Below are 24673 nucleotides of genomic sequence, written 5' to 3' on the forward strand. Positions count from 1 at the left end.
ACCGATTATACTCTCTTACACAATTTGCATTGGCACTAATCTTGAATTGTGAGCCCTGCTGACAGCAGTGTAGGCCGGAGACAGCAGTCAGCAAGGACCCATAGCCACGTGGTGTTGACTTGAGCTGCACAGAGTTAGTGGCACCTGAAGCACTCAGCGTGTGCGCAGCCAGCGGTAATGCGTGGTCTGGGCGGGCCGCACTGGTAGCAATGTCTGTTGCCTACTGAACTCTGCAATTAATGAATCAATACTGAATTTGAATTGTGAGCACTGCTGACCTCAGTGTAGACCGGAGGCAGCGGTCAGCAAGGACACACAGCCTTGTGGCGTTGACTTGAGCTGCACAGAGTTAGTGGCACCTGAAGCACTCCGCGTGTGTGCAGCCAGCGATGATGTGTCGTCCGGACGGGCCCCACTGGATGCAATGTCTGTTGCCTACTGGACTCTGCAATTAATGAATCAAGACAAAATTTGAATTGTGAGCCCTGCTGACCGCAGTGTAGGCCTGAGGCAGAGGTCAGCAGGGGCCCACAGCCACGAGGCGTTGACTTGAGCTGTACAGAGTTAGTGGCACCTGAAGCAGTCAGCGTGTGCACAGCCAGCGATGATGTGTGGTCTGGGTGGGCCGCACTGGGAGCAATGTCTTTTTTTCCCAATGAATTCTGCCTCAATAAGGCCACGTGGCGGTGACTTGTGGTGCACTGAGTAAGTTGCACCTGAAGCACTCAGCGTGTGCGCAGCCAGTGATGATGCATGGTCCGGGCGGGCAGCACTGGGAGCAATTTCTTTTGCCTAATGAATTCTTCCTCAATAAGGCCACGTGTCGGTGACTTGTGGTGCACTGAGTTAGTGGCAACTGAGGCACTCAGCGTGTGCGCAGCCAGCGATGATGCGTGGTCCGGGCAGGCCACGCTGGTAGCAATGTGTGTTGCCTACTGGACTGCGTCATCTGCAATCGTGACTCAATCTGAATTGTGAGCCCTGCTGTCCACAGTGTAGGTTGGAGGCTGCAGTCAGCAAGAGCCCACAGCCATGTGGCCTTGACTTGAGCTGCACAGTTAGTGGCACCTGAAGCACTCAGTGTGTGCGCAGCCAGGGATGATGCGTGGTCCGGCCAAGCCGCACTGGGAGCAATGTCTGTAGCCTACTGGACTGCGTCATCTGCAATCGCGACTCAATCTGAATTGTGAGCCCTGCTGTCTGCAGTGTAGATCGAAAGCAGTAGTTAGCACAGACATAACTCCGTGGTGCTGTGCTGCTGGGATCGCAGGGGGCCTGCGTCGAGGAAGCCGGCAGTCATGGTGGCGGCCTCGTGGCAGGGTGAAGGCCGCCACCCTATTAGACGCATTGGCCTTCCCGGAAGTGAACCACACCCAGAGCCCCGGCCTATTTATTCACACTCCTATGCTGGAGTGGCGTACGTTGGACCAGCCGACTCCACTTACGCTTACGGGGGGGGACACAGCTACATGACCGAGATCTTCCCCACTGCCTGAGGTAACATGGTTGCGTCCACTGTCCACAACACTACAAGCACCAGCAGTATATGTCCCATGGAGAGGTCTGTGCACTGCATAGTGAGGTCTGTCCAGCACAACACCTCCACACTTGGCATTGTGTGCATTCTAATTCATGGGTGACTAGCCTCTTTCACACATACTTGGTTCCCACCTCTCCCAACATTCAGCTATTGTATGGCTGAGGTGCCATGCCGTTTTCGGAACGTCTGCTGTTCCTTTTTGCGCTGCCTCGGTGGTAGTCGTGGGGGGGTGATGGTCCGGGGGGGTCCTGGGGGTGGTGGAAGTGGGTGCTGTGGCCCACTTGGGTCTCTGACCTGCCTGATCAGTAGCTCCATGACATTTGTTGGTCTTCAGTTGTGGCTATGGGTTTGGCTCCCTTTCATACTGTAGGTAGTCGTCCTGCTTTACACTAGTAAAAGGCAGGTGTTAAATTCCTACTGCTAACGCGTCTTATCGCCTGTTTTTGTATCGCATTGTAGATTTGGCTGGTCGTTGAAAATGTCGGGAAGTGGTGTTTTCAAGTTTTTCTGCAAGGGAACGGCTACTCTGCATATCATTATAGTTAGTTGTCGCTCTCATCTGTGACAATGTTTTTTGCGGAAGCTATCGCTGGAAAACTGGCAATATCGGCAGTTTGCACCAAATTGAGAATGGAACGATAATTCTTTTGCCACTTTGCTGCGTTAAATTGCCGGATTCACGCACCCAGCCGCTTTTGTTTTTTTTAAAAAAATGGTTTTTTTGGCCCTGGGGGTCCTTGTGGGGTCCCCTGAGCAGGCCTAGTGGGTCAGGGTGTTTGTACCCTGCCCACCTTTCTTGATTTTTTAACTTTTTTAAAAATCTTTTCTTGTGATTCTCATGTAGCTACAACAAACTCCTAATAATCACAAGGGCTCATTTTAAAGCCACCCTATAACCCAACAGTGGGGACTTATCGCCGAGTTATCGGCACTATAGAGCAGCAAAAGTGGTGAAAGAATTATCGTCCCATTCTCAAGTTGGTGCACACTGCCACATTGCCCAACGGCTGACGGTACCAACACAGCGGACAACCAACATCCCTCCACAGACAAAGCTGCTGGCTGTGCTGCACCTGTTGGCCTCTGGTACCTTCGAACCAACAACTGTCAGAGTCGGAGGAGTCTCACAGCCAGCCCTATTAAACTTCCTCACACATGTTTTGGATGCATGTCCACAAAAGGAACGGCGGGCCCCTGTATCCGCACCACACGCTTGTCCCAATTCGTAGTCTTCCTGGGCAACCAACCCCAACCCCAGCCATTGCCTTGCTCCTCTGTTTTCCAGATCCAAGAATGTGGTTTCTGAAATGGGTGTGCACCAGGTCATGAAGTCCAATAGTCAACAGTAGTGGAAAAACAGTACTTTATTACAAAAACATAAATTAACAACCCGAAAACATCAAACAACGAGTGACGTTCCCAACGGGGAGCATCATCAGGGCAACTTGTGGATCCAAATAACTGCAGATCGTCCTGGAAATCCCAATACAATTCAGTATTCTGAAAGTCGGGTTTCAGAAACCTGTTGGATAAATGGTGACAATGGTCAAGCGTTAGTATGGTCATAAACGTAATCTGGTACAATGTATTGCACTTGGACAAACCGGAATGCTTACATGTATGATCAATCCTGCACAAAAAGAGCGTAACAGAAGTTCGTATGGTCGTAACCTTCGTAGGAAAGAAAAGGAAGGTTACGAACACACAAACTTCTGTTACGGTTTCATTATGCAGGACTTATCATACCTGTAAGCATCAAGGTTCGTTTCAGCTTGATACACCTGCAGCTTCACTTCACCCACACTGCGCAGGAACAGCTGGAGACCAAGCAAGGTAACCACGCCATAGCAGGCTTCCCGCACGTGTTGGGGGCAATTGATTGCACACATGTACTACTTGTGCCCGCTGCCGACACTGCACACAATCACCGCAACAGAAACCACACGCATTCTAATAATGTGATGGCAAAACTGGACCACCGGAGCCTGTACACTAATGTTGTCACAAACTTCCCAGGCAGTGTGCATGATTCCTACATATTCCACAAGCACCCCAGCCCTAGTCCCCAGACCGGTACGCCACCCAGTGATGACTGCCTGACCCTGCACACGCAGGCATCAATGCTCACCTGCCGCCACTGGCATGTCTTCAAGAGGGCCCACCACGTGCCGGAGCAACCTACTTAGCCGTCGCTGAATTCCGCGGCATAGGCCCCCAGCGCATCCTGCTACACCACGCCGAGGAGTCTTGTTTGTACAGCCTGCTACCTTTGGTGTACACGGAGTCCAGCAGAGCTCACAATTCAAATCGGGTCTTGATTGCCAGGATGGCGTATCGAGGCCTACGCATCATCGCAGGCTGCACACCCACTCAGCACTGGTGGCACTAACTTAATGCAGCTCAAGTCATCCCCACGTGGCAGGAGGCCTGTGTCTGCCAAAATGCCTCGGCTGTCACTAACTCTGTGCACCTCAAGTCATTGCCATGTGGCGGAAGGCCCGTGTCGGCCAAAGTGCCTCAGCTGCCACCAACTCTGTGTATTGCAAGTTATCGCCATGTGGCGGAAGGCCCGTGTCGGCCAAAATGACTTGGCTTCCACCAACTCTGCATACCTCAAGTCATCTCCACGTTGCGGGAGGCCTGTGTTAGCCAAAGTGCCTCAGCTGCCACCAACTCTGTGCACCACAAGTCATGGGCCCTTTATAATTGAAAATGGTCGTGCGGACGCCATCATGTCACCTCCGGCAATGGGGAATGTGATGTGGTAGGTCTCCAGGCCCTCATGCATAAATAATAACCACACGGACACACCCAGACAGAGAGTGGAAATAGCGTCGAGCACGTGTGTCCGGCCCTTTTTATTGGCAGGGTCACATGTCCTGTGATGCCTGTGCTGGATGGGTGTGTTGTGGGTGTATACTAGGCCTGGGCGGCAAATTCCGTTCCGCTCGCGAAATTTGCGGAATTTGCGTAATTTCGCGTTCCGCGGAGAACGCGAAATTGCTCAAAAGTCTGCTTTCCGTGATTTCGCGAAATTTTTGCTTGTTCGCGTTCTCAAAATGCATGTTCGCGAGATATTTCTCCTCGAGCACGCAAACAGCAATTGCGAACAGGAAAAAAGCACCGCGAACAAGCAATTCCGCGTGTTCGCGGAATTTCTGCGTGTTCGCGGAGATTTTTTACTGTTTCGCGGAGATTTGCGTAACGCGATTACGCAAATTCCGCCCACCCCTAGTGTATACCAGCCCTAAGGGAGTGGCTGTGGAATGCTGACAACTAGACCTGTGATAAGGAGAGCACTACAGGGAAGATCTGGGACATGTAGCATTGTCGCCCCCCACCCTGTAAGCGTAAGCAGAGTGGGCTAGACTGGCGTATGCCAGTTCAGCATAGGGGTGTGAACAATGACCCCAGGGCTCTGGGCATGGTTCCGTCCTGGGCTGGACAAGGAAGTAACTAATGGGTGTGTCTCTGTCGTAGTGTCGGCACCACCCGGAGCGCAATCGATAATGTTGCACCCTGAGACTCAAGTCCCACAACATGAGCAACATGGAAGTAAGAGGGAATCACTGACCCTACATTCATCCATACTTCTACACTTGAATGATCATAGACATCTGTGTGAATTTGAATGTTTAATGCACATTCAAGGGAGTATTGTCTTAAGGTATTTTCTTCTCTTGTTTTTGGTATAGCCTGTACTATGTACTCATCCAATCACTCCGCCAATTTGCCAGCACATACAAATTCAACATGCACTCTCCTTGCAGTACTCTAATCATTCAGTCAGTACCCATGTAATCATGTAATGACCCAGGCACTAACACATGCACTGCTACAATCCTCTGTACACTACCCATGCAGTCCTCTAACCAACTACACACTACTCATTCTCTCCTTCAATTCCCCAAGTAGTACCCATGAAGTTCAGCCTATCACCCTCGCACTCCCCATGCACTCCTCCAATCACCCAACCAGTACTATGTACTTATCCAATCACTCCGCCAATACCCAAGCACTTGCAAATTCACCATGCACTCTCCTTGTAGTACTCTAATCATTCAGTCAGTACCCATGTACTCATGCAATGACCCAGGCACTAACACATGCACTGCTACAATCCCCTGTGCACTACCCATGCAGTCCTCTAACCACCTACACACTACTCATTTGCTCCTTCAATTACCCAGGTAGTACCCATGCAGTCCAGCAATCACCCTCTTACTCCCCATGCACTCCTCCAATCACCCAATCAGTACTATGTACTTATCCAATCACTCCGCCAATACCCAAACACTTGCAAATTCACCACACACTCTCCTTGCAGTACTCTAATCATTCAGTCAGTACCCACGTACTCATGCAATGACCCAGGCACTAACACATGCACTGCCACAATCCCCTGTGCACTACCCTTGCAGTCCTCTAACCACCTACAACACTACTCATTCGCTCCTTCAATTATCCAGGGAGTACCCATACACTCTAGCAATCACCCTGTCACTACCCATGTACTCCTCCAATCACCCAGGCAGTACCATGTACTTGTTCAATCACTCAGCTAATACCCAATCACTTATAAATTAATCATGCACTATCCTTGCAGTACTCTAATCATCCAGTCAGTACCCATGTACTCATGCAATGACCCAGGCACTAACCATGCACTGTCCCAATCACCTAAGCACTACCCATGTACTCATGGAATAACCCAAGCATTACCCATGCACTGATGCAATCACACATGCTGTACCTTTGCAGTTCTACAATCACCCACACGTTGCCCTTGCTCTCATGCAATCATTCAGGAATGATAATTTTTTTAACCAGTAGATGTGGTTCTGTAAGAACCGTTTTTGGGGTTTTTGTTTGTTTTTATGCACAATTGTAATTTTTTTTGTATTTTTTAACCTTTTTTCTTTTTTTGTGTGTTTTTGATTTTTTTTAAACAAAAGAAGAATGAAAACAGCAAACAAGCTGTTTAACAAAAAGCGAAGAAAAGGACATTTTGGAGCACATTATAAAAAAAATTAACATTTATGTGCTTTGATGGCACTCGTAAAAACGTCCATGCACTGCTCCACGATGCACAGTTTGGCATCACACTTTTTGCACACTATGGCCACTTCAAACAGTTCAGGAAAAATATGGGGCCTTGGTGCAGGAGGAGCTTGTTGAGCAGAGGTAGAAGGGGCATTTAGGTCTTGGTGTGCCGCTTCATTCAATTGTCTTCTACTCTCTTCTCTGGACAAGTGTACAGGATGGAGAGTTTCAAGATGTTTCTTCATGCTAAATGTCCCGCATAAATATTTCTTGTCTGAGACCCGTGACAAAATCCACTCACAAATGGTGCAAGTCACTTTGCGAGCATTTACCTTACTCTCGCCCTCTGGCACCATAAAAAAGGCCCACACAACACTCTCCTTCCTTTTTTTAACTCCTTAACTGCGGCGTGAATTCCACCATGGTGCGGGGTTTTATTGAGTGGGCGGCGCCGCATCAGCCAACGGACGTGGGCAGCATTACCGAGGTAGTGCTTGCGATGGCTGTTGGCCGACGTGCGCATCAAGCGGGTTAACTGGCTTCGCAATCCCGTCCTCCTCCAGATCCAATGAATCGATGTCTCTATGAGCAGATGCCATAATGTTTTTAAAGAAATCAAAACACACAAAAACTGGAAAAAGTAGTGAGCAACAAAGAACAGGTGTTGCCAGCAAGACAGCCAAATAATAAGAGGAATATCACAAGGATGGATTCTCCCTCTTACAGAATGAAAACGTTTTAAACCAAACAGATTCTTTCTTTTCTTGCTGACACGAAGTGGCGTAGGGTGCGCACACCCATCGCTTATGCATCGCGCACCCGTGAAATATTGTATACATAATTATAAACTATAAATAAATGTTTATACAATATTTTACAAAGGATATTAGTGAAAGTGTTTATACAAATCTGATATTTGAACTTTATATAGTGAGATTTCACACTTTCAAAATACGCCAAAGTCGCTACTCCGGCACGATCCTGCTGTATGTATGGGGACGGGCCGCTTACGGTACGCGCATTCATCGCGCACACGTCAGATTTCATATCATTAAAATTATACTGAAAAAAATAGTTTCTAAAACACTATAACCAAACTGTGTATTGATAACTGCTTTAATACTATTTCTTACTTTCGAATTACGCCGAAGTCGCGACCACGGCAAAATGCCGGCATGACCCTGGCGCGACTTCTGAAACGTTCAGTAGCAAGGTGGGCGCAGCCATTGTGTAGGGTGCTCATACGCTGTGCGAGTTCTGTCAATTAATTTTAAAAAAAACAATGAATATAGTTTTCCAAACTTTAAATTATTCTCAAATTTTGTTTAATATATAAGTATATAAGTAGTAAATTTTAAAAAAACATAGGATTGAGGCACATTATAATGAGAAATTCTCATTTTAAAAAACATTGAAATTCACTGCAAAAAACTTAGGTTTCAGGCCTGTTATAGTCAGGAATTAGCATTTAAAAAACCTTTGAAATTCACTGAAAAAACCATAGGTTTCAGGGGCGTTATAGTTAGAAATTAGCATTTAAAAAACCTTAGAAATTCACTGAAAAAAACATAGGTTTCAGGGACGTTATAGGTAGTTGGACATTTCACTCATACAAAACCAGACAAATTCGGCCATTATAGTTAACTATAACTTGCGCCCCCGCAATGCATTGCTGATGACGTCACATATTACATCATTTATGACATGGTCAGTGACATCACTGATGACATCTCAAATGACATCACTGATTAGATCATCCACGTGATAATCTGATGGACCTCCTCACACCCTAATATAACTTTTGATACACCTACTCTAAAATACAGACAGCCATCATCGAAACCATAGACACACAAATACCAGTTACCACATACCCACTCACTGATTCCTAGGTCTACACACACATCGACTCATTCACCCATACAGTCACTCATACATTTGGTGACTCATCAGTACAGCACTATCATATGCACTCATACACCTATACAGACACTCACATATCGCCACTCATCCATAGCGTTACTTACACACCTAGTCAGTCATGGAAAAAATCAATTACACTTCCATTTACTCACCTATACAGTTATACAAAAACAAGCTCACTTATTCATACAGACACTAACACATACTTACTCTCTTATACAATCACTGATACAATCTCACACTCATCCATACAGCCACTCTCACAATCACTCTCTCTCACAAATAGTTCATGTATATACTCCAACACTTATATATACTGCCTTTCACATATGTAGTTACTCACACATGTTCCACCAAGACATTCATTCACTCACCAACAGACCCATACATACACTCACCCAACCATACAGTCCATCACAGATGCACTCTTAAAAACATGCACCCACTGAATCACTCACTCACACATCCATGCACAGAGTTACACCCCCCACCCACCCAAACAGAGACTCAGGCAACCATACAGATAGTCAGACAACCAATCAATAACCCATATAGACACTCGTTTAGCTACTCACCAACCCATGGAACCGCTTACACACCAACTGACTGACTGATGCAGACATTTACATAGTTTAGTGACTAACCCATGCATTCACTAAGACACGTTTAATTACTCATTTAGACAGATAGTCATTCTTCAATACACCTTGGCATATATATATATATATATATATATATATATATATATATATATATATATATATATATATATATATATATATATATATATATATATATATATATATATATATTCACTGAAAAAAACATAGGTTTCAGGCACGTTATAGCTAGGAATTAGCATTTAAAAAACCTTAGAAATTCACTGAAAAAACCATTGGTTTCAGGGGCGTTATAGTTAGCTGGACTTTTCACTCGTACAAAACCATAGAAATTCCCCCGTTATAGTTAGTTCAGCTAACTATAACTCGCGCTCCCGCAATGCACTGCTGATGACGTCACATATTACATCACTCATGACATGGTCAGATATGTTTTTTTCAGTGAATTTCAAAGGTTTTTTAAATGCTAATTTCTAGCTATGCCGACAGAGATAGGACATGTGAAGAAAGAAGGAAAAACGCACAGAAAGAAAAAACAGAAATGCAGAAAGAAGCAACAGAAGTCCTCAAAGATGAAGACTAGTGCAGGAAGAAGTATAACGTGCAGAAAGAACAAACAGAAGAGCAGAAACAAGCCTTGTTGCAAAATCATCCTGTACCCTCAACTTTTTCAGACGGATACTGGTGGTAACTGAGTCTGACTTACCAGTCCTAGAGCCAGTGCTATGTTAAAAGACACTCAGAATACAGTGAAAACACCTACATACACTAGGGCACACTATGTGTTGGGGTCCCCCTGTGATTAGCATGACCTCCTCTGTAAGCCCCTAGTATATAATAGGGCAGGGGATTAAAACTACCTCTTAAAACGCACCACAGGGAGTGTTTGAACACGTCACCTCATGCCCCGTCCCCTCCCTTCCCCACTGTGTAAACACGTCCTGTAGCCATTTTAAGTTGGGAGATTAAGTCCCCTTGAATCCTGAGGGTCCCTAGGGTCCAACTAGACCCCTAGGTACCTCCAGTAAGCGCCACAGAGCTGCGTTGCAGAGAGGTGTAAAAAGTGGCATGGCCTGCACCACCTCTCTGCAATGCAGAGCAGTGGTGCTTACTGGAAGCACCTGGTGGGCTAGTTGGACCCCAGGGTCCCTCAGGATTGAAAGGGAATTATTTCCCCAACTTAAAAACGGGCCACAGGGCCTGTGGGCGTTCTGAGTTGAGAGATTAAGTCCCCTTGAATCCTAAGGGTCCCTAGGGTCAAACTAGCCCACTAGGTACCTCCAGTAAGTGCCACAGAGCTGCGCTGCATGGAGGTGTAAAAATGGGCGTGGCCTCAGAACACCTGTCTGCAACGCAGCTCCCTGGCGCATACTGGAGATACCTGTTGGGCTAGTTGGCCCTCAGGGACCCTCAGTATTGAAGGGGAATTAATTCCTCAACTTACAACTGGCCAGGGGGCGCGTTTGCAGAGTGCTGCAAGGAGGGGGCGTGGCCTCCGGCGCGATGCCGGTCTTTAATTTATTTATTTTTAAGAAGGAGGGCTGTGTGGCCCCCTTTCTTTTTCTAATTTATTAGCCCTGGGGACCCCATCCCCCAAAGCCTGCACCCTAATTTTTTTTGTTGAAAAGAATTATTTTGGCCCTCCCAAGGCCTTAATCGGCCCCGGGGACCCCAACCCCCAGGTCATGGCCTTTTAAAAAAAAAATTATTCTTTAGGAGGGGGGCTGTGTTGCCCCCCTCCTCAGGCCACTTATGGCCCCGGGGACCCCATCCCCCGGGGCCGGCCTTTGTTTTTTATTTTTAAAAAAATATATATATTTATAGAAACACCTAGGACATGCTGGACAAACCGTATGTACCTCTCACCATGACGATTTGCGTGATATTCATTAAAAGGCGACTATGCATACAATGAATCCACGTAGAATGTATTCACACCGCTAGTGAAGCTCTGACATGTCTGACACCCTACCGTGCCTAATCCCGGCGCCCCCGCTGGTGGGTACTCTCCAAGTAGACACCCTTGTCGATTATTTATACAAACATGGGTAGCTATTGACGGGCACATTTAATACACATGCACACCAAGCCATTCAAAGGGGATTCGACAAAAATTCGACCAAACTATGCAAGAAACTTCCTCACGGATAATAAAACACACATCCACCGCCGAATGTGTAATACTTTTTATTTTACTCTCTGGAAAGGAGACAAACCTCACTTGAGAGTCACAGCGTGCTCCTGGCTGAGCCCAATGCTGTGTTACACCCACCAGTGCCCGCCGAGTGCCACACACCTCTGTGTTGTATTCCACCAGCTAGTGCGTATGCTATGACACTCTCTAGCCCATGTGCACTGTAACACCACCCCGTGAATATGTCATGCCACACTTGCCTTCGCACGGGTTATATTGCCCCATCTAACGTGCCTTCCTCGATGCCTATGTTATAAAGCACAGCGCTATGCCATACATATTACAATCTGGGATCCATATCTTTGTCACAGTGCATATGCAATGTTACACTACCCAGCACATATTTTATATTACAACTTTAGAGACTACTTAAGTTACACAACACTGCCCTGTGCATATTACACTCCAAGGCGCATATCACATAGCAAGCGCTAGTGCCTGTGCTATCTCGCGCTCTCCAATGAATCTGTCATTGCGCACAATGTATTGCATATTATATTTCACGCCCCGGTTCATCTTATATCACACTTTTTGGTGCATAGTTTATACCATATACTATATCTAGTTTTCATTTTCAATCGTGCTCTCAGGACTATGTTCTATATAACACTGCGTCCACCTACCCTTTTCACAGGCATTACATTTTGCGATGGGGGGTGGATGGTCAGGGGATGTTTCTGCCAAGTGAGCCCGGAGTCACAGTCCCAAACGTCCTCTTCTTCCTGAATAAAAGTGAGATTATGCTGCATACTTGTTCATATTTTAAGTAGTTCGCACAGACACACATTTTAAAAACAATAAAGTTCCTAATACCCACCTTCTATGAACATTTAGCTTGCTGCCCCATCCACCTCCTCCCTATCCTCTGTTGTCTGAATCCATGGACTAGCCTCCTCCCTCCTGCCATGCATGGTCTGATGTGCTGCCACTGCCCTGCATTTAGCATGATGTACCAGTCCACTCATCCTGCCCTCCATTGCCCAATTCTATGGTCCATCATTGACCTCCTGCTTAGCCTCTGTGCTTTGCTTGCTGCCCCTATTCTCCTTCCCCCTGCCCTCTGATGTCTTTGTGCATGCCCCTGCTCCATCCTTTTTGACCACCATGTTCCATGGACCTGCCACTCCTATCTACTCTGAGTGTTCTGTTGAGCTGCCACTCCCCTACCACCTGCCTAGCATTGTCAGATGACTGTAACCTGTCCCTGCCACCTCCACCCTGCCTGTCCACATTCCATGCCCCCTATCCCCTTCCTCCTGTCCTCCATGGTCCATTTTACTGTCACACCCTTCTGCCCTCCCTGGTCTGTTGTGCTGCAACTGCTCCTCCTGCCTGCCCCATGTGGTCTGTTGTGAGGCCCCTTCCCCTGAACTCTCTTGCCTGTGCCCAGGTCCTGACCCTCCCTTCTATCCTCCATGGTCCTTTGTGCATGCCCCTGCACCCTCCTTCTTGCCCATCATAGCCATTGTGCTGCCACTAACCCTCCCGCTTGCCATGCATGGTCTTCTGTGCTGCCATGGCCCCTCCCACCTTCCCTGTGTGGTCATCTAGCTGCTCCTGACCCCCTCCTACCTTCCCTCCATGGTCTGTGTGTATGCCATCATAGTCTCACTGCTGCTCTCCATGGTGTGTCTTGCTTCTAGTGCCCATCCTGCCTGACCTCCATGGTCATCTTGCTGCTCCTGCCCTGCCCCCTTGCCCTGAGCCCTCTGTTTCCATGTGCAGAACCCTATTCTCTCCCTCCTGGCTTGTCTGTTCCATTTTAATGCTCCTGATCTGTCCCTCCTGCCCTTTATGGTCTGTTATGCTGCAGCTTTCTCTCCTGTCTGTCCATTATGGTCAGCTAGCTACCATTGCCTCTTTCCCCTCTGTTCTCTGTTGTTCATGTGCATTGTCCTGTCCCCTCCCTATTGCTTTTTATGGATTGTTGTTCTGCACTCCCGTCCCGCATGCCCTGTGTGGTGTATTGTGCTGCTGCAAACCCTGATGCCTGCCCTGTAGGGTCAGTTTGGTGCACCTCTCCATGTCCCTCCTGTCCTCTGTTATCCGAGTCCATGTCCCTACCCCAATTCCTCCTGCCTTCCATGATCCAATGTACCATACTTGCGAACATTTTGAACTTGGTAAGAGGGAGATTTTGGAGAAAAAACTGGGGTATTGATTTTCCCCTTTGAGTTACATTGAAAAACAGGAGATTGTAGACAGGAGACAGATCAACTAAAGCCCATTGCCCAATTCTATGGCCCATCATTGACCTCCTGCTTAGCCTCTGTGCTTTGCTTGCTGCCCCTATTCTCCTTCCCCCTGCCCTCTGATGTCTTTGTGCATGCCCCTGCTCCATCCTTTTTGACCACCATGTTCCATGGACCTGCCACTCCTATCTACTCTGAGTGTTCTGTTGAGCTGCCACCCCCCTCCCACCTGCCTAGCATTGTCAGATGACTGTAACCTGTCCCTGCCACCTCCACCCTGCCTGTCCACATTCCAAGCCCCTATCCCCTTCCTCCTGTCCTCCATGGTCCATTTTACTGTCACACCCTTCTGCCCTCCCTGGTCTGTTGTGCTGCAACTGCTCCTCCTGCCTGCCCCATGTGGTCTGTTGTGAGGCCCCTTCCCCTGAACTCTGTTGCCTGTGCCCAGGTCCTGACCCTCCCTTCTATCCTCCATGGTCCTTTGTGTTTGCCCCTGCACCCTTTTTCTTGCCCATCATAGCCATTGTGCTGCCACTAACCCTCCCGCTTGCCATGCATGGTCTTCTGTGCTGCCATGGCCCCTCCCACCTTCCCTGTGTGGTCAGCTAGCTGCCCCTGACCCCCTCCTACCTTCCCTCCATGGTCTGTGTGTATGCCATCATAGTCTCACTGCTGCTCTCCATGGTGTGTCTTGCTTCTAGTGCCCATCCTGCCTGACCTCCATGTTCATCTTGCTGCTCCTGCCCTGCCCCCTTGCCCCCAGCCCTCTGTTTCCATGTGCAGACCCCTATTTCCTCCCTCCTGGCTTGTCTGTTCCATTTTAATGCTCCTGATCCGTCCCTCCTGCCCTTTATGGTCTGTTATGCTGCAGCTTTCTCTCCTCTCTGTCCATTATGGTCAGCTAGCTACCATTGCCCCTTTCCCCTCTGTTCTCTGTTGTTCATGTGCATTGTCCTGTCCCCTCCCTATTGCTTTTTATGGATTGTTGAGCTGCACTCTGGTACCGCATGCCCTGTGTGGTGTATTGTGCTGCTGCAAACCCTGATGCCTGCCCTGTAGAGTCAGTTTGGTGCACCTCTCCATGTCCCTCCTGTCCTCTGTTATCCGAGTCCATGTCCCTACCCCAATTCCTCCTGCCTTCCATGATCCAATGTACCATACTTGCGAACATTTTGAACTTGGTAAGAGGGAGATTTTGAAAAAAAAACTGGGGTATTGATTTTCCCCTTTGAGTTATATTGAAAAAGAGGAGATTGTAGACAGGAGACAGATCAACTAAAGCTCATTGCCCAATTCTATGGCCCATCATTGACCTCCTGCTTGTGGTCAAATTGTTGCCTCTGCACCCTCCTACCTGCCTTCAATTTTCAGAGTCCGTACCCCTGGCCTCTGCCTCTCAACAGTATCCTAATGAACAACTAGATTGCTAACATTCTATATTTATTACAAAAGTGTGTAACGCCTCACGTCATCTTGATGTAATTAAAATTGTAATACCGAGTTTTCAAATAGCGACAAAGCACTTTTAAATAATTTGTTATCTTTATGTTTTTTTATCCAGTTGACCACTTGATTAAATGTTGCACTTAGGGGAGAGGATGTGGTGTTACTTCCAGAGCTGCAGACTTTGCAACTGGGGAACCAGGTTGGAGTTTCTGCTTCAGCTCGACATTCTGTGATTCTGGTCAAATCACTTAATCTCCCCATGTCTACAACCAAAATGAATTTGTTCTTGTGTGATGTAACCAATGCTCATGTAAAGCACTCCAATACCTGACAAGTCTGCACTATATAAAACTGCAAAAACACAAAAAATAAAAAGTGTTTTGCACACTTCTGTCATTGGGCTACATGTTTGCTAAATCTGGGTGATATTTGTGCTGCATTTGGGCTCTTTTGTCTCTGGTGGCCATCTTGGGAGATTTATTTGTTATGAAGTTTCCTAATTTCCTCATTTACTGCAGTCTCCTCAGTAGGAAATGCTTTCAGTTTTTTACTTTGATTCCATCAAGAAGGTATTCAGATATGTCACACATCTGCCATGAATTCTTGAATGTTGGCACTCTAGTTGCTCATTAGATCACTGTAGTAAAGCTACTGCTCACCACGGAAGTCTGCTGCTGGTATTAAAAGTGCATGTTTCAGTCTGCATGTCAGACGTTTTTAATGAAATAGAAGAGGATTTGAGAAGTCACTCAAAATGTGCCCTAATTTTTCTTTCTTCAGCACTAATCATAATTTCTATGGCAAAATTAAATGTTTTAACTGTTACCAGTTTATTCCAATCAAGATGGCTTCAGGTGTGCCATACTTTTGTCATAAGTAAGACAGTAAGCGCTCTAGTTGTTCTTAAGAACACTCTGGGACATTCTGTCATTGGGCTATACTTGGGCTACATCTGGGTGATATTTGTGCTACATTTGGGCTCTTTTGTCTTTGATGGTAATCTTGGGAGACTTATTTGTAATGAAGTTTCCTAATTTCCTCATTTACTGCAGTCTCCTCAGTAGGAAATACTTTCAGTTTTTTATTTTGGTTCCATCAAGAAGGCATTCAGATGTGTCACACATTTGCCATAAATTCAGAACGTTAGCACTCTAGTTGCTCATTAGATCATTGTAGTAAAGCTACTGCTCACCAGGGAAGTCTGCTGCTGGTATTCAAAGTGCATGTTTCAGTCTGCATGTCAGAATTTTTTTATGAAATAGAAGAGGATTTGAGAAGTCAAAATGTGCCCTAATTTTTCTTTCTGCAGCACTAATCATATTTTCTATGGCAAAATGAACCCCCTCATTTTGTTCCTTTGCAAATTAAATGTTTTAAGAGTTACCACTTTATTCCAATCAAGATGGCTTTAGGTGTGCAATACGTTTGTCATAAGTAGGACTGTTAGCGCCCTAGTTGTTCTTTAGAACACTCTGGGAAGCTGCAGTAGAACACAAAGGAATCAACTGACAGTCTCTGCCCTTGTTGGAAGTACATGTTTTACTGAGAATGTCAGACTTCATTCTCAAATGACTGAGAAAGATAATGTGAATTTACAGAAAATATGCTCTCAGTTAGCTTATAGATCACCTTCCAAACCTCTGCGGGAAAAGCATGAGAAAATAGTTTTCTCTCAAACATGATTCATGATATCACAGCAGAAAGCTTTTTCACATGGTAAAATCACCTTAGAACACACCACAATTCCTAAAATGAGTATGGTACCATCAACAAATGATTTATAATGTAACTAAAGTCTTAAAACCTTCTATTAACTGCAATGCTTTTTAATGAGGTGCTATCATGTATATTGGTCCCAAGATGGCTGCCAACACTTCTTGGATGAAGTGCTGACAGCCAATCAGATCTCACGATGTGTGGTTAGGCTCCGCCCAGATATATATGTGATTTTACTTTTGATTTTCTCAGGAACTACTGAACGGATTTACACCATTTAAGCAAAAGGCACATGCCTGACCTGAGGACTACCTCTTTGCCAAATTTCAAGTAATTCTGTTCAGCTGTTCGGGCTGTACCTTCGACTAAAGGTCCTATGGGAAAATGCATGGGGAAAACGCGTTTGGGGCCCCCCTTTTTTCTCAGCCCCCGCTTGACGAATCACCCCGAGACTTTCAGGGTAGGAGCTGAGCGGAGCGCCCCATTAGTTTTGAAAAATTCACGAAGATAAGTCAACCGGTGCCAAAGTTATTCAAAATAGAATTTTCAGATTTCCTATGGGAACTCAGTCCTAACTATAACTATCTACTGGCGACCACCAGTAGATAATATATTTATATGTATATATATATATATTCCCACCTTGTTGCCTGGCGGAGCACAGGATTACTCAGTCAAGATGAGTTGAAATATCTGAAAAATGACTTTCCAGTAATTCCTGTTATGTATTTTATTCCGAAGATACATAAGAACTCTGAGAAGCCTCCAGGCAGGCCAATCATCTCGGCGCGAGGTGGACTTTGTGAGAATACCTCTGTATATATTGATGCCTTTCTGCAGGAACATGTTAAAACTTTGCCATCCTATGTGCAGGACACAAGTGATTTTTTAAGGAAAATAGCAGGGGTTGAATGGGACTCTTCTTTTTGGTTGGTTACACTAGATGTAACCTCCCTCTACACCAGCGTTCATCATTCTGATGGTGTAAAAGCAATCCAGCATTACCTGGGAACCCGTCCCCTTCACATGGTCAACCACAACAAAATGTTGTCAGCTATGATCTCCTTTTGCCTGCACAATAATTTCTTTATGTTTGGCAATCAATTCTTTCAGCAGGTCAGAGGTGTTGCCATGGGGGCCAGCTTTTCTCCCAGCTATGCCTGTCTTCACATGGGCTACTGGGAGGAGCTGGTCCTCTATGGTCAACATCGTGATACTCTGTCCAAACATGTAATCCATTGGTATCGCTTTATAGATGATATTTTCATGGTTTGGCGAGGCACAAAACAGCAGATCCTTGATTTTATCGAGGCTATAAATTCTAACTCCCTCAATCTCGGCTTCACCTCAGACATTAGTCAAGATAGGGTGTTCTTTTTGGATGTTGAAATCTTTATTGATTTTGGTAAACTCAATACTCGCCTCTTTAGGAAACCTACCGCGGGAAATACGGTTCTCCATGCTGAAAGTCACCATCCTGTGCATCTTATTCGCAGCATTCCCTACGGGGAGATGCTGCGTATTAGGCGCATCTGCAGCACGGAGTCTGATTGCCTTGCGGCACAAAACTTGAGCAAAGCACGTTTCCTAGCAAGGGGCTATTCTGCTCTAACGATTGACAATGCCATTCGTAAGGCCAACTGTTTGTCTAGAGAGGAGACTCTAATCAACAAGGGATCAATTGCTACACCAGTTCACACCAGGGAACCAGTTAGATTGATTTGGACATACAACCGTCAACACCAAGCACTTAGAAAAATTCTCAAGAAGAATTGGAGCTTGGTTTGCAATGACCCTGTCATTGGGGATCTAATGGCAGCCAGTCCAAACATCACCATCAGGAAAGCTCGTTCTATGAGCGATGCTTTAGTTAAATCTAGTCCTGAGTTAGGTTCTAACACTACCTGGATGCAGTTTTGTAAAGGCTTTAAAAGATGCCCTAACTGCAAAGCGTGTAGACAGGGAGTCAACAAGACGCAGTACACGATCCCGTTCTGCGAGATTCCTCGTTCCATCACAAAACCACTTACATGTAAGACCGAGTACGCGGTATATGTGCTGGAGTGTCCGTGTGGCCTGCAATATGTGGGCAGTACCAAGTTGCAGGTCCACAAACGGATACTCCAGCATATGCAAGCGATCAGTGGTAATGATGCATCTTACCCGGTGGCACGCCACTTCAAAGAACTACACAACAACAAAAGTGAACTATTAAAGTTCTTTGTCATAGATGCAGTGCTCCCGTTGAGACGTGGTGGCAACAGAGAAGCACTGCTCCGTGCCCTAGAAACGAGATATATCCTCGAACTAGACACCAAGTCACCGCAGGGCCTCAATGCCAGTGAAGATTTCTTCACTTGTCTTTAAATTGGGTTACATCAATCTTCATCCCCCATGTGTTAATCTGCATTGCGTGTGGGTCACACCTCCTCTACCCACTGTAGGTTTTAATTAAGTTTAGATGACACATCTTTAGATATACTCGGTATTTTATATGTTTTCTCTGCATCTAGACATACTTTGACACTTGTCAGAATTTTGGTTAAAACATGGACTAAGGGGGGAACAAGGGTTCCTGTATATGTAATATATAGTAACCTTACATAGTATACCATGATTTGTAAGCTGTACTGAGTCTTTAAGATAGGCATAAGTAATTGTGCAAGATATCCTGGTCGCGAACCCAGTGCTTGAATTGCCAGGGGCATCTATTTTGAAATTGTTGGAGTATACCCACTTGGGTTTGATTTCTAATAGTACACATTGGATGCACGTTGTGTATATACAGGAAAGCATCTTTATTCAATTTGGTTAGAAATAACTTTATTGCTTTCTGTTATTTGTGCACGTAACCAAAATGCAACATGCATATACACACAAAAATATGTTGTCCTAAAACAAGGTTGTTTTAAACATTAATTACTTGCCAGTTCTGTGGAAATGATTTTACCATATAATTATTTTTTATCAAATGAAATTTGCGCTTTAGCATTTTAAAATTGTTTGACGCAGATGCTTTTGATTCTATTGCCCTGTTTTGTCCATGTTTCAATGTATATATAACCCCTCTATGTCTATTGATGCAGTGTTTGAATTAGCCAATTGTGTCATTCTATCAATTAGCATTGTGCACTTTAAAAAGCGGGATCACAACTCCCATGGCGTCATGTGATCAAGGCCTCTGGGGAGGCTGAAACGCGTCATGCAGGCGGTGCTGTGAATTTGAAATAAAGAAAATCTACTCACTCGCTATCAGGGTCGGTTTCCGTTTGTTCCCGCTCTCCTCCAGGATTGTTGGCGTGCAGGAGTGTTCCAGGCGGAATCCTGTCATATATATATATATATATATATATATATACACACACACATCCGTACTCTCTCTCTCTCACTCTATATATATATATGTATATATATATATACATATAGAGAGAGAGCGAACGAGAGAGAGAGAGAGATGTGTGTATATTATATATACATACACATATATACATACACACACCTTCTCTGTCTCTCTCTCTCTATTACCTACTGGCGGTTGCCAGTAGGTAGTTATAGTTAGGACCTAGTTTCCATAGGAAACTCGTTTTTTGTTTTCTCAATAACTTTGGCTCCAGTTGACGAATCTTTGCGAAATTTTCAAAACGTATGGCCTGCTCCGGTCAGCTCCTATCTTGAAAGTTTCGGGGTGATTCGCCAAACGGGGACCAAGAAAAAAGGGGGGTTCAAAACATGTTTTCTCCATGTTATTTCCCATAGCAAACTTTAGACACGACTACAGCCCGAACTGCTGAACGGAATTACACCAAATTTGGCAAAGAGGTAGTGCTTGGTTCAGAAAGCGCCCTTTTTTTTAAATGGTGTAAATCCATTCAGTAGTTGCTGAGAAAATCAAAAAATAGAGGTAAAAAAATGCATTTCCCATAGGAAACTTTAGACACGGCTACAGCTGGAACTGCTGAACGTAATTACACCAAATTTCGCAAAAAGGTAGTGCTTGCTTCAGAAAGCATCCTTTTTTTCAATGGTGTAAATCCGTTCAGTAGTTGCTGAGAAAATCAAAAAAATAAAAGTTTCGATATTTAGAGGCACAGAGGATCTGCGCACCCTCCCGATCATGAGCTTGATTCTAATTGGCTGTCAACACTCCAAACCAGGAAGTGTTGGCAGCCATCTTGTGCCTCGGTAACCGAGGCACAAGAAAACAGAAAACGAAACACACAAAAAAAGAAAAGGGGGCAGGGTAGAAACACCCTGACTCCCTAGGCCTGCTCAGGGGTCCCACAAGGACCCCCAGGGCCCAAAAAAGCATATATATATTTTTTTTAATCAGCCGAATTCGCGCTGGGAGCGCGAATCCAGCTGAAAATTTAAAATACCGAATCACAGGCCCTTGCGCTTTGTTTAATTAAGCCCCCGGGTGGGCCAGGTCCCGGGGGCATGCAGAAATAAAATTGCAGGAGCCCAGGCGGCCCCCCTCCTGGAGCCCTTCATGGCCCTGGGGACCGCTACCCCCCAGGGCCGGCTCTTGCAGTGTCCTGGGGTGCCCACACCCGGGACACTGCAGTTTGCTATGGCAGGGTGGAAGCCTCGCGGCTCCCGCCCTGCCATAGCAAACTGTGGTTTGGATTTTGGAAGAGAGAGCAGGAAACCTGCTCTCTCTTCCAAAATGTTAGCAGCTCCCCATGTGGAAAAGCAATGCCAGCTCCCGCAGGAGGCGGGTAACCGGCAGGGACTGTGGGGCATTGGGGCTCCCCCCACGGTCCCCAACAAAGTGGCAAGACCCCAGGGAAGGGGTCCCTGGGGCCAGAAGTGGCCCGGGAGGGGGGCCACGTGGCCCCCCTCCCCATAATAATAATATTTTTTAAATAAAATAAAAAAACAAGGACAGGCCCCGGGGGATGGGGTCCCCGAGGCCATAAATGGCCTGAGTAGGGGTGCCACGCAGCCCCCCTCCAAAGAAACAATTTTTTTTTAAAACTGGCCTTGCCCTCTGGGTTGGGCCCCCGGGGCTGAATATGGCCTTGGGAGGGGGGATCGCGGCCCGCTTCCATTTAAAAAAAGATAGGGGTCAGGCCCTGGGGGCTGGTGTCCCCAGGGCCCATAAAATATGTAAGGAAGGGGGGCCACACAGCCTCCCTTCTTAAAAAAAAAACGCGATCGTGCAGGAGGCCCCGACCCCTCCCAGCAACACTCTGCAAACGCACCCTGTGGCGCATTTTAATTGAATTAAATTGAAATTGAATTTAAAGGATTCTTGTATAGCGCTGCTGTCACCCCACGGGTATCCTGGCGCTCTGATATAGACAAGTAAGTTTTAAGTTGGGGAATTAATTCCCCTTAAATACTGGGGGTCCCTGGGGGCCAACTAGCCCACCAGGTACCTCCAGTAAGCACCACAGGACTGCGTTGCTGAGAGGTGGTCCAGGCCACGCCCCTTTTTACACCTCTCTGCAATGCAGCTTTGTGGCGCTTCGTGGAGGTACCTGGTGGGCTATTTGGACCCCAGGGACCCTCAGGATTCAAGGGGACTTAATCCCCCAGCTTAAAACGTGCCACGGGGCACGTTTGCACAGTGGTGAAGGGAGGGGGCAGGGCCTGAGGTGATATGTGTGCAAATATGCCCTGTGGCGCGTTTAAGTTGGGGAATTAATACCCCTTCAATACTGGGGGTCCCTGGGGGCCAACTAGCCCACCAGGTGCCTCCAGTAAACGCCACAGGGCTGCGTAGCAGAGAGGTGGTCCAGGCCACGCCCCTTTTTACACCTCTCTGCAACGCAGCTCTGTGGCGCTTACTGGAGGTACCTGGTGGGCTAGTTGGACCCCAGGGACCCTCAGGATTCAAGGGGACTTAATCCCCCAGCTTAAAGCGCACCACAGGGCGCATTTGCACAGTGTTGAAGGGAGGGGGCGGGGCCTGAGGTGACATATATGCAAACACGCCCTGTGGCGCGTTTTAACTTGGGGAATTAATTCCTCTTCAATCCTGAGTGTCCCTGGGGGCCAACTAGCCCACCAGGTACCTCCAGTAAGCGCCACTGCACTGCGTTGCAGAGAGGTGGGCCAGGCCACGCCCCTTTTTACACCTTTCTGCAAAGCAGCTCTGTGGCTCTTACTGGAGATACCTGGTGGGCTAGTTGGACCCTAGGGACCCTCAGGATTCAAGGGGACTTAATCCTCCAACTTACAACGCTCCAGGGGGCGCGTTTGCAGAGTGGTGGAGAAAGGGGGCATGGCCTTTGTCTACCCCTCACAAATCCCACTGTGTGGGGCTTACTGGAGGTAAAAGGTAGGCTAGTTGGCCCTTAAAGGACCCCCAGCAGTGAAGGGGACTTTCAATCCCCATCCAAGAGCGGGCCAGGGAGCGCGTTTGTAGAGTGGTGGGCAAAGTGGGCATGGCCTGGTATGAGTACTTACCAGTGCTGCTGTGTGGGACTGACTGGAGGTAATAGTTTGGGAAGTTGGCCCCAAGGATGTCCTTGGGGGCCAACCACCTCTCTTGTTTCATCCAGTAACTCCCACACAGTGGCATTGCTAAGACGTCTTCGGAGGCCATGGCCCCCTTTCTCTACCACTCTGCAAACGTGCCTCGTGGCAGACTACGGGATGGGGGATGAAGTCCAATTTAGTAATGAGGGAGTTTGGGGTGCAAGAATCCCTCCTGGTATCTCCTGTAAGTCCTACGCAGCGGAATTCCTGAGCGTTGGTTGGACGCCCAGCACCCTTTCTCCACCACTCTGCAAACACGACTACTAGTTAAACTAGCAGATTTCTGCATCTCTGACTTAGAGGTAGTTTTAATCCCCCTGCCCTATTATGTACTAGGGCCTTACAGAGGAGGTCATGCTAATCACAGGGGTACCCCAACGCATAGGGTTCCCTAGTGTATGTAGGTGTTTTCACAGTATTCTAAGTGTCTTTTAGCATAGCACTGGCTCTAGGCCTGGTTAGTCAGTTACCACCAGTATCTGTCTGAAAAAGTTGTGGGCACAGGATGATTTTGCAACATGGCCTCTTTCTGCTCCTCTGTTGGTTCTTTCTGTACATCTTGCTTCTTCCTGAAATTTTCTTTGTCTTTGTGAACTTCTGTTGCTTCTTTCTGCATTTCTTTTGCTTCTTTCTGTGCGTTTTTTTCTTCGTTCTTCACATGTCCTACCTCTGTAGGCATAGATAGAAACTAGCATTTAAAAAACCTTTGAAATTCTCATAAAAAACTATAGGTTTCAGGTATGTTATAGTTAGAAATTAGCATTTTAAAAAACCTTAGAAATTCACTGAAAAAACCATAGGTTTTAGGGAAAGTTATAGTTAGTTGGACATTTCATTCGGAGAAGATGCATCAAATTATCACATGGATGATGTCATCAGTGATGTCATTTGAGATGTCATCAGTGATGTCATCAGTGATGTCACTGACCATGTCATGACTGATGTAATATGTGACGTCATCAGCAGTGCATTGCGGGGGCGCGAGTTATAGTTAGCTGAACTAACTATAACGGGAAATTTCTATGGTTTTGTACGAGTGAAATGTCCAACTAACTATATCTTTCCCTAAAACCTATGGTTGTTTAAGTGAATATATATATATATATATATATATATATATATATATATAGAGAGAGAGAGAGAGAGAGAGAGAGAGAAAGACAGAGAGCAGCAGTACACATAATGGGTACCTGTGTAATATGGTCCAATACTGCCCACAAGGAGGGGTTCTTGTGACTTCATAAAGTCATAAACCACAATTACGAAGGGTAGCAACTAGCAATGACCACTAGTTGGAATTAGAGTGTGTTGACTTTTTATAGAGAAATCGTTGCTAAAACTATGGGCAATGGTAATGGACAGTGGATTCATGCAATTCTGTGGCGGCACAATTTTTGCATGAACATGGATTTACCACATTTGCCTCACTTCCAATAATTTGCAGATTGCACAAAAATAATTGCTCGTAGCTCAAATGGATGGCAATAATACTGACAGAGAATGTGCCACATAA

This window comes from Triturus cristatus, chromosome 4_1 (assembly GCF_964204655.1).
Source record: "Triturus cristatus chromosome 4_1, aTriCri1.1, whole genome shotgun sequence".
Classification (NCBI taxonomy): domain Eukaryota; kingdom Metazoa; phylum Chordata; class Amphibia; order Caudata; family Salamandridae; genus Triturus; species Triturus cristatus.